Source organism: Ciconia boyciana, chromosome 2, assembly GCF_034638445.1.
Source record: "Ciconia boyciana chromosome 2, ASM3463844v1, whole genome shotgun sequence".
NCBI classification, from domain to species: Eukaryota; Metazoa; Chordata; class Aves; order Ciconiiformes; family Ciconiidae; genus Ciconia; species Ciconia boyciana.
The window spans coordinates 13,690,524-13,705,259 of NC_132935.1; positions in this window are offsets into that span (position 1 = coordinate 13,690,524).

Consider the following 14,736-nt stretch of genomic DNA (forward strand, 5'->3'; position numbering starts at 1 on the left):
AGGAGTCAATTGCTCCTTCATAGGGTTTTAGCATACCTGAGTATGCTAGGTCCAGGATCCCCTTGGTGTATGGCTGGTACTCTGGATAGACACAAATCATTTCATCAGCCCTATGTGGATGTCTCAGACACCCTGAGACAACTCCAATGGCACCACACACTTTTGCTTAGGCCACTGAATCACCAACTGACTCAACTCTGTCATTAAACTTCAAGGCATCATTCAGCTATCTAGCCAGTAGCTGTCTCTTTCATGATAAGCTCAACTGTTCTCTAAATTGACCAGAGGGGCCACTTAGTTGTTCTAGGCATTAAGTATTGTTTGAAATGCCCTCAGGCATCCTGCCTTTGTCTGGTCTCCATCTGTTGCTCCAAACGGGTATGAGTCTCCTGTAAGCTTTGTGTTGACTCTCCAAGCCCACATGAGCCCAGATACAGGCATCTCTGAAGGCAGTAAAATCCAATGTTTAGGCAACTGAATTGATTACTAGATCTCCAATGACTATAATGGGATTGCTGGCTCACAAGTAGGTATCTGTATTCAGATGTCTGGTGTCTTACTTTTGAACTGCAACCTGCCCAGTGGGTCAGATTTTGAGCCTCATTCTCCCAAGATATGCTATTTTTCAACTGAAGCACATGGACATCTGGGAATCCGAAGATTGATTTTGAGAGGTCTGTGAAGGATGACTTAGCAAAACAGGTACATGTATGCCAGAAAGCTGCCTAGGCATGTGAAGCTTTGAAAGGGTCTGCCTCAACACTGGAGATTCAGCAGGGCTGCACATATTGATGTGTCTACAAAACATGGATTGAGATTTTAGACATCCCAGTGTGTGGGTATGCATGCTGTTGCCTTTCCCTACCAGGGAATATACAGACTTTTGAAGACAGAGGTTTTGGCTGCATGGAATTGTTTTGCTAGGCTTAATTAACCATCAGTAGTTACAAATGATAACATAAGAAACACCATACTGTTTAGACCACCGATCATTCTAGTCTAGTATTTCATCTCCAGCAGTGGCAGAGAAGATGGTTTAATGGGAGAGTGTGTAAGTCTAGTCATTTTGATATCCCGGCGAGTCCTTCTAGTATCACTTTACAGACCTGTTGTCTATAAATTTGTCTAATCCCTTTCTGAACTCAAGTTTACTTATTTCCATCTATACCAAAGTGGCTGAAAGCCATTTATCAACACACTATAGTCAGCTGACACCTTAACAGTCATGTGTATTGACATTATTTATACTAGTATTTAAAATTTATATTTCAGGCATATATTCTGACCTCTAGAAGGTCATGGGCTTAGGGTGTTAGGCACTGTAAAAAGCTGGACTGTCCATAATATATCTGTTGTGCAAGGCTTTGCTGTTTTTTTTGTTCCAGGAAAAAGGGATGTTATCTGTGTGATTTGGCCTAATTCTTTCCCACTGATAAAAGGAAAAAACATGAATGCTTTTATTTTAAAAATATTTGAGTAAAACGTTTGTTAATGTTGTGAAACAGCGGTAACTTTGAGTCACTAAGTACTGGGTTGAGATATTATACAATTGCAATTTGTATCAAGTCCCTCCTGTTTTAATTTTTGTCTGTGCCCATTTTTCATGTTGACTTTGACAGGATCAGGATGTAGTCTTAGAAATGCAGCATTTATCTTGCAGCGATAAAGTGTATGCCTTTAATGTTACCTTTCAAGAATAAGAGAAGTCTGACAAATTGTCTGGGCAGTTTCAGGGTTTATTTGCTGTAGTGCTCGCTGAGCATTCCTCATTTATTTCACATAGCTACTGAAGTTCCAATTCATTAAAGCAATTTAGTCATATACATTTCAACAGGACCAGACACCTGTTAGGAGTTATGCATGGGCTCAGATGTTCTTCTGAATAAGCCTTTGCCTGGAGAGCTGTCAGGAACAACCTATGGGAACTACAGAAAGTGACTTATGATTATAGCTTAGTCAGATCCCTATTTGTAGTGAATTATTTTGATATGTAAGTAAGTACTACACTAGATAAGGTAATACATCCTACCTCTGGCTGGCTGCATCCTTGGTATTTGTTCATAAAAGCACACTTGAATAAGCAGACTCCTCTCTGCCTTCATGTTTTTAAAGTTACTCCTACCTGCTACATCTTTTCATTTTTCCTTTCTTGTTCTATGAGGTCAAGGCTGGCAGAATTTCACAACAGTCAGCCAATATCTGTGGTAAGTTTTGGGAACAAATTGATGTGTTCTTCCTTTTTCTCATTTCAGCTTAATAAAACCTTCTCTTGTGCAAATTCTCAGCAAATGACAATTTTACATTTGCCAGATGATGCTGGGATAAGAACTGAGGATCTGTTCCTTCTTTTTAAGAGAAAAAAAATCAAGTAAAGCCAGCTGGGAATTTTGCCAACAGGAGCTGTACCCACACGGAGACAATTGAGTGAAACAGGCAGAGGGCAGAGAAATGCAACCATGCTGCCAGAGAGGCAACTGAAGGGGAAAACCTGAAGAAGAAGAGCCTGTCCCTTATTCAAAACCCAGAGATGGTGAGCGTGTTTTACAATGCCTGCGCCCAGCAGAGTATCTGAAGGGGTTGCTCAGGTATCTTGCTGAACTGGTGACTAAGTCAATGCCTTCAAAGGAAGAGCTGATGTTCAGCAAAATGCTGTGGTGTTGAAACATAACTCTCTTGGTGAATTTGCCTCCTGCCTTCACATGTTCATGTGGATCTGGACAGAAGGCTCACAGGTTGATAAATAACTCACAGATGAAGCTCACGTATCAGTCTTAGCTTGAACAGGGCCTTTTCTGTCTTTCCCTTTCTTTTTTTTGTGGAGGGTAAAAGATGTAGCCTTATCTTGGGCATTCCCTGACTTCTGTCAGTTGGTGTCACAGCTGGAATGTTATTTAAATCCAATTTCTTTTATCTGAAAGTATTTATGTGAGCAGATAAAGCATTAAGCCTCTATCCTAAAGTGCCCTGCTCCACTTTAGTGCTCCAGATAACATTGACTTATGCTGTCGCTGCCACTCCACAGACAGGAAATCAATTCTCTCCCCCATTCTTTACTTGATCTTTCATGGTGTATAATGGGGATGTGTGTGTGATGCTACTGACAGACCTCAGGATGCAGTCCATTAAGAGGTTAAAGGGAGTCTCCTCTTCAAACTGTAGGAATCTGCTTTTTTTCTGCAGGACTTTTATTTATTTGAGGTGGGGAGAAGAGTGGGACAGTTGAAATCTGTATTTACTGCTTTTCTCTGACAAAGCCTAAGTTTAAAAGCCAGAAGGTCTCGTCTCACTCTTCTTACCACTCATAAAGAGCTTACTCAAGCAAGTCTGTTAATGTAGCTGAGAGAAAGTACTATTCAGCATGAGTGAAAGTGTCTAGGACTGTCTTGAAATGGAATACATGAGATTTATGGATTTGAAATGCAAAAAACATGAACTGAAATGCAGTCAAGTGATTTCTAATACTGCTGGTGGAGCTCTTTTTAGGAGGAAGCAGAAGACTTGGGAATGAAGGAGTGAAGTGGAGCCTGGAAGAAGGGAAGGGTGTTTTCAGTTTTGCTTTTGTTTCGCACTATCCTACTCTATTTTTTAATTGGCAATGAATTAAACTATTTTTCCCCAAGTTGAGTCTGTTTTTCCTGTGACAGTAATTAGTAACGTGGATTAGGAGGAGGGCAGTGGTCAAATTTGCTTCCTCATAAAGAATTTCTGCAGGTATGACTGCTGATGCATCCTCCCAGCAGCTGAAAGGAAATCTACAACTCTACAAGGGCCATCTGTAATGCTTCAATGTGGAGATGACTGTACCTTGTCTCCACTGCTTCAAGGAAACTTCTTTGTTTTGGACACAACAAATCTCCAAGGTCACACACCAAGTACAAGCCACCTGGACTCAGGGATTGTAGCATACCAGGTCATAGTTAGGGTGGCACTTCGTTCCCATCTAATATTGCTTTTTTTCTTCCCTTATGTGTCGTAAAAGAGTAAAGTATCAGCAGTTCATAGCAAAATCTAACACAAGACTCTGGGCAGTGAAAGTAGCTTATTAAACTCACTGTAATTAACAGCTGGATACTTTGGAGGTAAAACTGACAATAAGCAGGAATATTTGTAACAGTGAACATTGGAACTGGATGCTTCATTTCCTGGCAGTCCAAAGGAGCCTCTTGGTCCTATTCCAAACTGCTCTCACTGCAATCTATTTGGATAAAAGGAAACCAACAAATTAGATGAAGCAAAACTGTGTGTAAAAATGGTGGTCTCATTGCTTCACTGTTGTATCCCATTTATGTCAATCTTTCTGTCCTCTGGAGTACTCCTCTGCAGCCTGTTTCTCTCCTCTCATACACCAGCTCCTCTTGCTCTCGTAGTTCACGTGCTTGTGAACCCTGCAGGTTCTCTAGAAATCCAGGTGTGTTGCTTTGGATACTTAGGGAGCTTCATCTTCTACTGCAGAAGTGACCAACTGCCTCCTAGGAGCACCCTGGGAGAGGGTGATATGTTGCCGTGGATTGACTCCAATGGTAGATGCTGCTGGGAGGTGCAGCTCTGCTCCACTCTCCTCGCTCTGGCAGAGAGCTCCCACCACTCACACCGCAGACAGCTCACCCTGGGGCCCCAGACAGCTTCATGGTTGATCAGCTGGCTGGCTGGACTCATCCCATGGTTGGAGCAGTGCTAGGGAAGGACTGCAGCAGAGGACAGGCAGGAGCTTGCAGCCAGGCTGGGAAAGCAGAACCACTCTGCCAGAGAGAGCTCAATGTAGTATCAGCTCAGCTCTATGTAGCCCTGTCTCCCTACATAGGTCTATATATACATGTGTAGGAATTTCTGCTTTTTAATTATAACTAGTAATCAAAGAGAAACAATGAAAAATGTTATTGTATGCAACAACAAGCTTAATAAATCTCTTTAAGAAATGAACACTGACTCACCTTCCTTAATCATTTGAACAGTGCATCTAAGTGCCCTTTCAAGTCAGTGGAGAGAAAGAAATGTTTCTGGTGTCTGATTCATCTGATCTACCACTTGGAACAAATATAAGGAAGCAACTTTTAAACGGTGGGTAACGAACTTCTGGAACATGCTGCCATTGGAGGGCACGTAGCGTCTGCGAACACAAAAAAGGCTTAGATGAGTTCATGGACAAAACGGGTGTTACAGGGAATGGACAGGGTTGTATCTCCCACTGTCCCTAATCCAGTGACCCTGGACACTAGTAGGGTACAAGGGCATTGGCCTGCAGAAAGTGGCCAGGGCTTTTCCTAACAGCATCCTCTATTACCACTGCTGCAAGCAAAGCGCTGGACCCTGAAGGACTTTTCATGTACTCTTATACCTTCTCTGGCCCGAGACATGACACCTTGGTTTCCACCTAGCTCTGGACACTGCTTCCTGTCCTCCTTTCCCTCCCAGGTCCAACTGCAGTGTGTGACCCTGAAAATTTGGAGGCTAGGACATTGGGACAGACAGGTGAGAAAGGATGGACAGACCACGCTAAAGTATGGACACCGAGTATTGTTTCATCTTCTACTCCCAAGATACTCTCTGAGGATACTCTGCTTGAAGAAACATTTAGATGTTGCTTTAATCAGTTACAAAGGAATTATTTTTTGTTGAACGGCTAACTGGGAAAATGCTTCCTTCTTAACAGCCTTAAATATCATACTCAGCCTTGAGTATCTCAGCCTTGAATATTTCTTCCAAACAGTTACAAGCACGGTTCTTATTATTAATGCTGTGCAAAGAGCAAAGAGCCACTTAAGGGACACTCTTGTTTCATGGCCAAAACCAGAATAACTAGAGCTGAACTAAAGAGGTCTATTTGGTTGGAGTGGAAATAAATCTCAAATAACCCAGACCACAAAGACCATACATGCCAGCCACTGCTCAAAGGTGCTACAGTGCAGCTGGGTAACTCCTGTTGCTGCTGAACAGTAAATTCTACAGAAAGGGCAGGTTAAAGGGGTGGTATTTAACTCACCTACCTTGAAACATTGACAGGGTGGGGGAAGCCACCTAAGCTAGTTTCTTAGATGCCCTTTTTAGTCAGTGGGAGAAATAGGTGTTTCTGGGGTGTGATTCATCCAAGGTACTTCACACTTTTCTGCTGGGTTCAGACTTACTGAGATGTAGGTGTCTATCTCAGCGGTGCCTATGGTTTGGCCAGAGAAATCCCTACCCCAGGGACTGAAGTCAACAGTATGGGTTGAATATGGCAAAGAGCTTCTGTCAAAAGTGGGGAGAGGCAAAAGGAAATGGTCGCGGAAAATGGCAACACCGTTCCTTTCCATGTTTTGAAAATTTAATTTTTGGACTTGCCATTTTTAGGCAGTTTCCACTTCAAAATAAACATATATAGAAAAGGGTTAATAAAAAGAGTGAAATAACCTTACAGGGAAGCAATGCTCTATTTTGTACTGAGCAATACTTTTCATTTTGATCCAAACCTCACTTTTTTGATTCATTTTCTTCTATTAATAATAAAATAGTATTTGGGCTGACCCACACTGAGATATTTGTGTGGACTTAATCACCCAACCAAAAAGAAAAAAAATCCCAAACTATTACTTGCCTTTAGACATTACTTTTCCTAGTGCTGTGGGAAATAGCTGTGGATACAATGGTAACATCTTTTTTTTTCTGCTTTTGCTTCTCCTGTTATAGATTGCCGTGTTGGGGACCAGAGATCACCTACAAAACCCAAATGCATGAGACGTGTTTCATTCCTCCTTTTCACCCTGTTTCTGTGTAGATGTTGTACTTGTCACACAGGAGCTTGTACAAGATCATGACTATGAGAGACAAAGGTGAAGCTCTGGAGGGATTTTTAAGAGAGTTGAGATCAGCTGGTGACAGCAACTTTTCCCTGGGTTTTCTGATTCTGTCTATGGCATGGAAATGGAGGTGTAGGGTAGCAGAAGTCCTTGGCAGATTTTGAATCCTGCTGACTTTCAACACAAAAAACAATCTTTTGCTGGCATAAGTAAAATAAAATATATCCACTTGCCAAAAAATGGTTTTGCTGATGTCTTATGAAATTAGAACAGAAGAATCCTTCCTCTAGAATTTTTAGAGTAAATATATTATACTCTGAAGAGATGAGGTTTATGTTGAATTTTTGGCAGCTAAATGTTTTTAGGTGCAGCTCAGGAAAAAATTTCTGGCCAGCATCTTTGGAATGGAAATATTTTTGACACAATTTTTTAACGTTGTATTCTGTAGAAAATAAGTTTTTTTCATGAATTCTACTGTCTGGAAAAAAAAAAAAAAGTATTTGGGTTATTGACAAACCCAGAAATACATTGATTTGGAAATGCTGCTTTAATGCCTTGTCAGATTTTGTAGCCAAAATGCATGGTTTTTCCTTTCTTTGTGAGCTGGGCTCCCCTGCTGGGCTCCCTCTTTCCTCACCACTCCCTGCAAGGTCGGAGTCCCGTAAGGCATTGCCTCCCTGAATCCGAAGAGGGGAGGGGGAGGAAGAGGGTGTCTGTGAGTGATGGAGGCTGTTGTGCGTGTAAGAAACTGTGGTACTAAAAAAAATTCATAGGACAAGGAGCCTTAGCTGCACCAAGGCTGCTTTTGTAAACAAAATATTTCATTCTTCACCAAAATATTTAATTTTTAATTACTAGCTCAGAAGTATGCATTTTTCCCTTTTTTCCCTAGCTCTATTTTTAGGTCATCATTCAAAACAGGGGCTTGTCTTACATTTTTAATAACGGGAAAGCAGCATAGCCCTTTCTGGGGCTAAGCAGGAGCCTGTGTAAAAGATTATTCCTATCACACCTCAGCAGCGATTCTTTCTGTAGTACTGAAACAGTGAATTGCCTTTATTTCTCCGTGAAGAAATGCAGAATAACAACAGTTCTTAAAACCCCACAGGCTTTATGAGGTTTATACTGAACTCTGGTGAGAGTCAGTTGTGGCAGCTTTATCTGCATCAGTCACTGATACCACTTGAAAACTCTCACATAAATACTTTGTAGGAAAGAGGCCAGGGCCAACCCATCACGATTTGTGATGGCCAGCAGGGCTTCAGCTGATCACGGAAAAGCCCAAAGAGCATTTTAATGCCTGATCTTAATGCCTCAGAAACATCAGATGTTTTGCATTGACATGGAATAAATTTTGTGATGTGACTCAGATAATGCACTTTGTAAATCCAAGTCTCTTCATGAATTAGTTAAAAATATGAATTTACCTGTTCTTAGTTCACGCCTCACACTGCAAACTTTTGTTGATTTAGGAAGTCTTTGGGAGGGATCAATAGTTTCTTTCAAGTTAATCTGACTTCTAACTCCCCCTTGCAGGGGAGGTTTAGATTGGATATTAGGAAAAATGTCTTCACCGAAAGGGTTGTCAAGCATTGGAACAGCTGCCCAGGGAAGTGATTGAGTCACCATCCCTGGAGGTATTTAAAAGACGTGTAGATGTGGTGCTTAGGGACATGGTTTAGTGGTGGACTTGTCAGTGTTAGGTTAACGGTTGGAGTCGATGATCTTAAAGGTCTTTTCCAACCTAAATGATTCTGTGATTCTAACTCCAGGTAGAAGGTATGAAGGATCAGCTCCTTAATATTGTTCCAGTTGTTCTAAAGTTAATAAATGCCCTTAGCAAACAGTATCATTCCTTCATTGGAAAACTAGTCATGTTTGTGGATAACCCAGAGAGGTTTGCCGAACGCTTCTACTTTTTACACTTTTCTAATTAAGATAATTAAGGTGTGCTGTTTCTACAGGACTAAAGTCAAGAGACCGTTCAATATCTTATGTACATTCTTGCCTATTTCTCAATAATCTGATGATTCCTATAGATGCTTTTCCTTTTGACTGTATTATTCATTATCTACCAGTTGTCTTTTCAGCATTCTATTACAGTTTGACAGACTAAACAGCTGTTTAAGTACAAGTATATATTTTTCTTGGTCTTTGTTCAGAGTTGCTTTAGCTCTTGTGAAACACTGATTTCCAGCTGGGAGCCAAAGCAGTTTGAAATGTCTGCAGCAGACAGCTAAGGATACAGTTTAATTAGCCTACTTTGATCTTTTGTATGGTGGCTGATGATTTACTACAGCTTGCAGCATGGTGAGGCAATTATATTCATGGTCATTATGACAGCATCCTTTGAGCCAGAGTTATTGCAGAAGTAAGATTAATTATAATGGGATTTCGTGCGGCCCAGAAGCCAAGATAAAGTAATGTTATATCCAGAAGAGTGCAATAAAGGAGAGCTTCGTAATCAAAATATTGGGTGAAACCTTGGCCCGGCTGAGGTTAATAGCAAAACTCTTTGTAACTTTAGAGAGGAATTCACTCGTAGGGTATGCCAGACATACAGTACCTTGGCCAATTTTCTGGAAGATCTTAACTATGTGCTCTTGCTTGGGCTGACGCCACTGTCAGCCCAGGATATGAGAGCAGCGCTATTCTACATTCCCTTCAGCATTGTTTTCTTCCTTCTTCTAGAAGCACAGAAAAAAAATTTTGGAGAATACAGTTAGGTACACTGATCATTTTAGGGTTTTTCTTTCTTTGCCCCTTGTTTTTTATTTAAAACACTTAGGTTATTGTCCTCAGGTCCTTTGCAGCTGCTTTGCCACAACGGGGAAACACCTTTTTGGCGAATCTGTGCAGCATAATGCAGTGTGTCAGTGTTATGCTTGTATCTGTTCAAAGGAGACTATGTTTTGTAAACATTATGGCTTTGGTAGCAGTTGTTGTTGTATGTCAGGAGAGCTAATAAAACCGGCCAGCAGGCAGAGCACAGTCTCTTCCAGCTATTGCCTGCGAGAGCCCACTCGTCCTGTATTTCTGCCTCTTTCCTTGGGCCTGCCCTGGCACAGTGCTGTGTACAGTTATCTTCACTATTTCTAAACCAACTAGTTGGTTTGTACAACAGTCCTTCAGGGTTTCTTAGCAAGAGAAATTACGTGGGTGAGTGTTTGAATGTTCTCTTAATGCAACCTTGTTGGTTCAGCTTCTCCAGGAATCTGTAAGCCAGTCCAGCTTTTGAGGGATCTACCCAAATGCCCAGTTAGGCAGTAGTAGTGTTTGAAACAGCAAACAAAGCAAATGTCTGGGAAAAATTGTAAGGAGAGAAAAAGTATATATGAAATTCCCCCCAGAAGACTCTCCTATCTTCCAGCAGCCTGTGATGCAGAGGTGCATATGTGATGCTAATAGATCTTATGGACTTTTATTTAATGAATTTCCAAACCCTTTTTGACCCCATGTGAACCTTTCTTACCACACCTTCGCACCACCAGACCCACTGCTGAACCATGCTTTGGGGGAGGACCTTCCCTGCCAACTGCTGTCCCACCCCACCCGCCAGGGACCACTTCCCTGTATGGTCTGGAGCAGCCTTACTCTCCCACAGGCATTTCTTTGCCATGAATCCCAACATCGTTCAGTTTACAGATGGCAGCAAGTTCAGGGGAACACAATGTCAAACTGCAAGACATTGTGCAAATTTCAGATGTGGACGTGCTGGTAAAGAGGAGACTTATTCTCTAAAGCCCAGCTTTAGGGAAACTACTGAAATTAATGGGCTAGATAAGCACACGGAGGGGACCATTGCAGTGATTTGGCTCTGGATTTTTATATATTCCTAATATTATTTTTGCAAGTAATCAAATACTATAGCTGCTATGGGGAAGAGGAAGAACTGAACATGGGATGCTGGAGGCGAGAGCTGGCCAGCAGGCTGCTCTGCTGCTTACAGGAAGGTGAGAACTTGCCTGTACCACCCAAGGGAAACAAGAGTTCGTGATTTAGTGCAACTCCTGGCTTTGGTTTCTGTTTCATCCAGCCTTTCTACAGGTTTCTCCATTAAAGCAGGTTGTTGGTGACTGCCAGACGTCGTCTTGGCGGCTGTGGTTTGGCCTGCTGTGCCAGTGTGCTCTCTGCCTCAGTACTGATGTGCTAATACGAACCTTGGTGTCTTGCAGCTATTGCTGCAGTTGGACCCAGCTATTTCTGTCTCTGTCTCCACGAGCTCTGCCAGCAGCTCTCAGCAGAAGTGTTGGGCACGGGGGGGTTGCTCTCCTCCCTCCCTGACTGCCGCTTATCGGCTGTCGGCTCCCCAACGTGAACCGTTGCCTCTTCAACTTGTGAAGGGAGCTGGCCTCACAAAATGCAGTTTTCCCAGGAGCTGCTGCGTTTTGTGGTTTCTCATCAGCATGCTACTCTGTCCTCTCTCAGCTGCTGATAATGAATGGCTTTGGGAGATTTAAGGCCAAAGATTAAATGGTCGTAAGGAGTGAAATGCAGGAGTCCCACCGGCTTACCGCTCAGGCAGTGGTGTGGCAAGTTTTGCTCTCCCACCGTTTGCAGTAGAACAGCTATATTGCAAATTTTTTGGCTTCACTCATTCATACTGCTTCATTCAGAACAAGCAAAAATCTCAAAGCTTCTGCCTTTGACTGCTTTCAATTAAACACCTGAGACAAATCCCTTGTCTTCAACTTTCTGGACCACGTGAGCACTCATGGGTTAAAGCCTCCCTAGGTAGACGGGAGCTGCTAGAGCTGCCCGAGCCAGTGACCCTTGGATAATGAGGTCACGGAGAGATTTCAGAGCCATATGTTTGTCTCTGCCCAGGTGTTTTGAGGATGTGTAGACATGTGTCAAGGATATGTCAAAGCTCATGGACACGTCTACAAAGCTCGAGACTTCCCCAAAGCAACCCACTCACCAGGCACTTCCCTTCCGCCTGCCTGAGCTGGGTTCAGCACGGCAGCTCTGATGAGGCTTGCTGAAGTGCTTTTATTTAAGACATGGATCCTACCTGACCAGTTTTAAATGTGAATTTTAATGCACTCTTGCTGTGGGTCTTGTCATTTAAAAGATATAATTTTTAAAATTATTATTATTATCATCATCATGATGATTATTAACAGCTAATGATTACCATTGTTGTGCTTTTATTGTGGCTCCTGGTAATTTCAGAAGTCTGTGGCTAACATTATCTTTTTTCCTATCAGCTGTTGATGCAGCCAAGTTGCTTACTCTCTCAGAACAGTTATACTGCATTGCATTGTATGGTTGCCCTCTTGTTTTCTTTGGGTATTACTTTTGTCAGATTTTAAAATGATGTCAGGAGTCCTCTGTGCACAAGGGCTGGTATTCCTATTTTGAGGGTAGTAAATCCAAGTTGAATGATTCCTGTAACGTGGACAAGGGGGCTCAGGGCACTCTGCAAACATGCTGACTGCAAGTGTCAGACTCACCTAAATGTCTCTGTCACTTAGAGCTGTGTTTTTAAACACAGAGAGTTCCTACAACAGACTGGATTTCCAAAGGTACCCCACAACCGACTTCTACTGCTTATAACACAGCTTTGGAAATCAGGTCCACAGTGCTTAAGGTCTTAGAAAGGACTCAAGCCCCTAACTGCTCCTCACAGGGGTGGGAGGGGGGGATTCATGCGTCGCCCTGTACTTAATATCTCCTATCAGCTAACTTCAGGCAGCTCTCTACACTGCTAAGTGTTCAGGCTTTTGAAGATGCCCTCTGACGTGTCTAGATATCCCCCAGCCCTAGAGGAGCTGTCTAAGTGCTCGACATTGGTTTTGGGCATCATGCTGGGGATTGTCTTCTGACAGCATGCTGTCGCCCAGGATGGAGGGTGGTGGCAAGTGACTGCTTGCCCAGCCTGGACCCAGGACCCCTTGCAAAAGTGGTGCATAACTGGTTTTGAAGACCTTCCCCTTTACAAACAGAAAAGCAGAGGGAGGTTTAGCAGGATGAGGATGCAGGTTTACATTGATGTTGGTGAGAAATTTAACAGACTCTCCTGGAGGCGGGATATGGACTATCGTGATCTCCATAAACACCCTCCACTCCTGCCCTGCTCCAATGACAACTCTCAATTTTCATGCCAAGCACTCCTTGGAGACAGGGTGGCCCTCAGTGTCCTCCACACACTATTTGAAACCCAGAGATCTTCCTCCTACCACTCTGTCTCTTTTGCAATTGGTAACTTTTGCAAGAGACTTGCAGATCCCTATCTTCTGAGCCTGACTGCCAAATGTCAGTTGGAGACTGAAACTTCTCATGCAGGTCCCAGTGAGGGAATGTGGTCTTGCAATATAATGATAATAATTATTCTTCAAATTAGACTTTGCACTCTGCAGTTTTGCTCATTGCTTTGCCTCTCTGTTGGCTGAGTGCCTGAAATAACAAAGCCAGAGATTGTCTGCAAGGCAGTACTACATCTTATTTTAATAACCATAACTCATCGCTTTATTATTTCTTTTTTTTTTTTTCATTTTTCAGAGAAAACCTCTGAAGAACCCCCTGGCTTTGACCATATTTTATAGATCTATTGAATTGCAGAAGGACAAATAAAAAACATTCATAGGAAGGTGTTGTGAGAATGGGTAACTATTACATGCCTGCAAGGTGACAAATTCTGGCTACTGTGTGCACATAAAAGGAGTAGGGAAAGAGAGCCTGGAGACCTGTCCAAGAGCCGGAACTGGAATGGGGCCAGGTGGTTTTGCTTGCTGCTTGGGTAGCTCTGCAAAGGGAAGAAAATTGTTCCTTCTGGCCCCTGCTTGAGGATTTGAGTTAGTTTGGGCCTTTCATGTGCCAAACCCTGCTGGAGGGGGCATGGTTGCAAACATAGGAGCGATGGGGAGAGAGGTACTCTGTAAGATGCTCCCAGTCAGGCATATCTGGCTTTATGGGGTGAATGTACCATCCACTAGGACAGTGCTGCCAGTAGTTTATTTTATGGGGTTCAGTGCTCAAGCAAGGCTACCTCTAACCAGTCCCTTGTAGGCATCTGAAAGCAGTAGGCTCTACATTTCTCTTCACACAGGATTACTGTGATGGCTGAAGCATAAGCAGCCTTTTGGGTAGAGCATCCCAAAACCTCCTCACACCAGGCCCACCTTACAGAAAATTTCCTAAAGCACCTAAATCTTTGTAGGTCCAGCATGCAGTCACCTTTATGTCAGATCCTTGCATCTTCTTCTTCCACACACCATTTGGGAGTTAGCTACAGGCTGTCTCATTATCCCAGAAACTTTTTTGAGATCTTAGGTTATTTTTGTTTTTTAAAGTCTTCCGTGTAAGTTGTTAACTTGGTTTCCAAAGAGGAAAAGGCTTTGTAATCACACTGTCTGACTCTGTAATTCCTGAAGCCATGAGCTGATTTGATCCAGATTTTACCTTCTTTCCCTGGTACAGGAAAGGCAAGGAAAGCTCAGTCATGGCCTTTTCTGCTTGGCAGCGCCTGGGTAGCAAAGTGGCAGGTATGGACTGGCAGGCTCCAGAGCAGCTGCAGCAAATGCTGCTTCTGCCTGAAGAGGTGTTGCAGAAGAAAAGGACGTGGAGCTGAGATGTAGGGTGGGAGGAATACAGGCAATAAACTCCTTTAGCACATCAGTGAATATGAGTAGGTTAAATTAAGTACATTAAGGCCATTTTTACTAAAAAGAGGTGTAGAAATACCAGAAATGATGTGACGATGGAAAGATAAAATAAGGGGAACAACTAACTCTGCTCTTTATTTTCTTCTTTCCTTGTGTTATATGCTACCTTCTCTTCTATAATAGGATAAATATCTTCCCGTGTCTGGTACAGAGCTTCTGATTTTTCCAAGCAGATATTATAAAACCAACATCATCTAATGACTTCTGCAGTCTGGGCCGTTTCAGACAACGAACACTTGGCAGTTTAGTGCAGGTGCCTGGGCCGTAACGATCAATGAATTAATTCCAGCAATGTT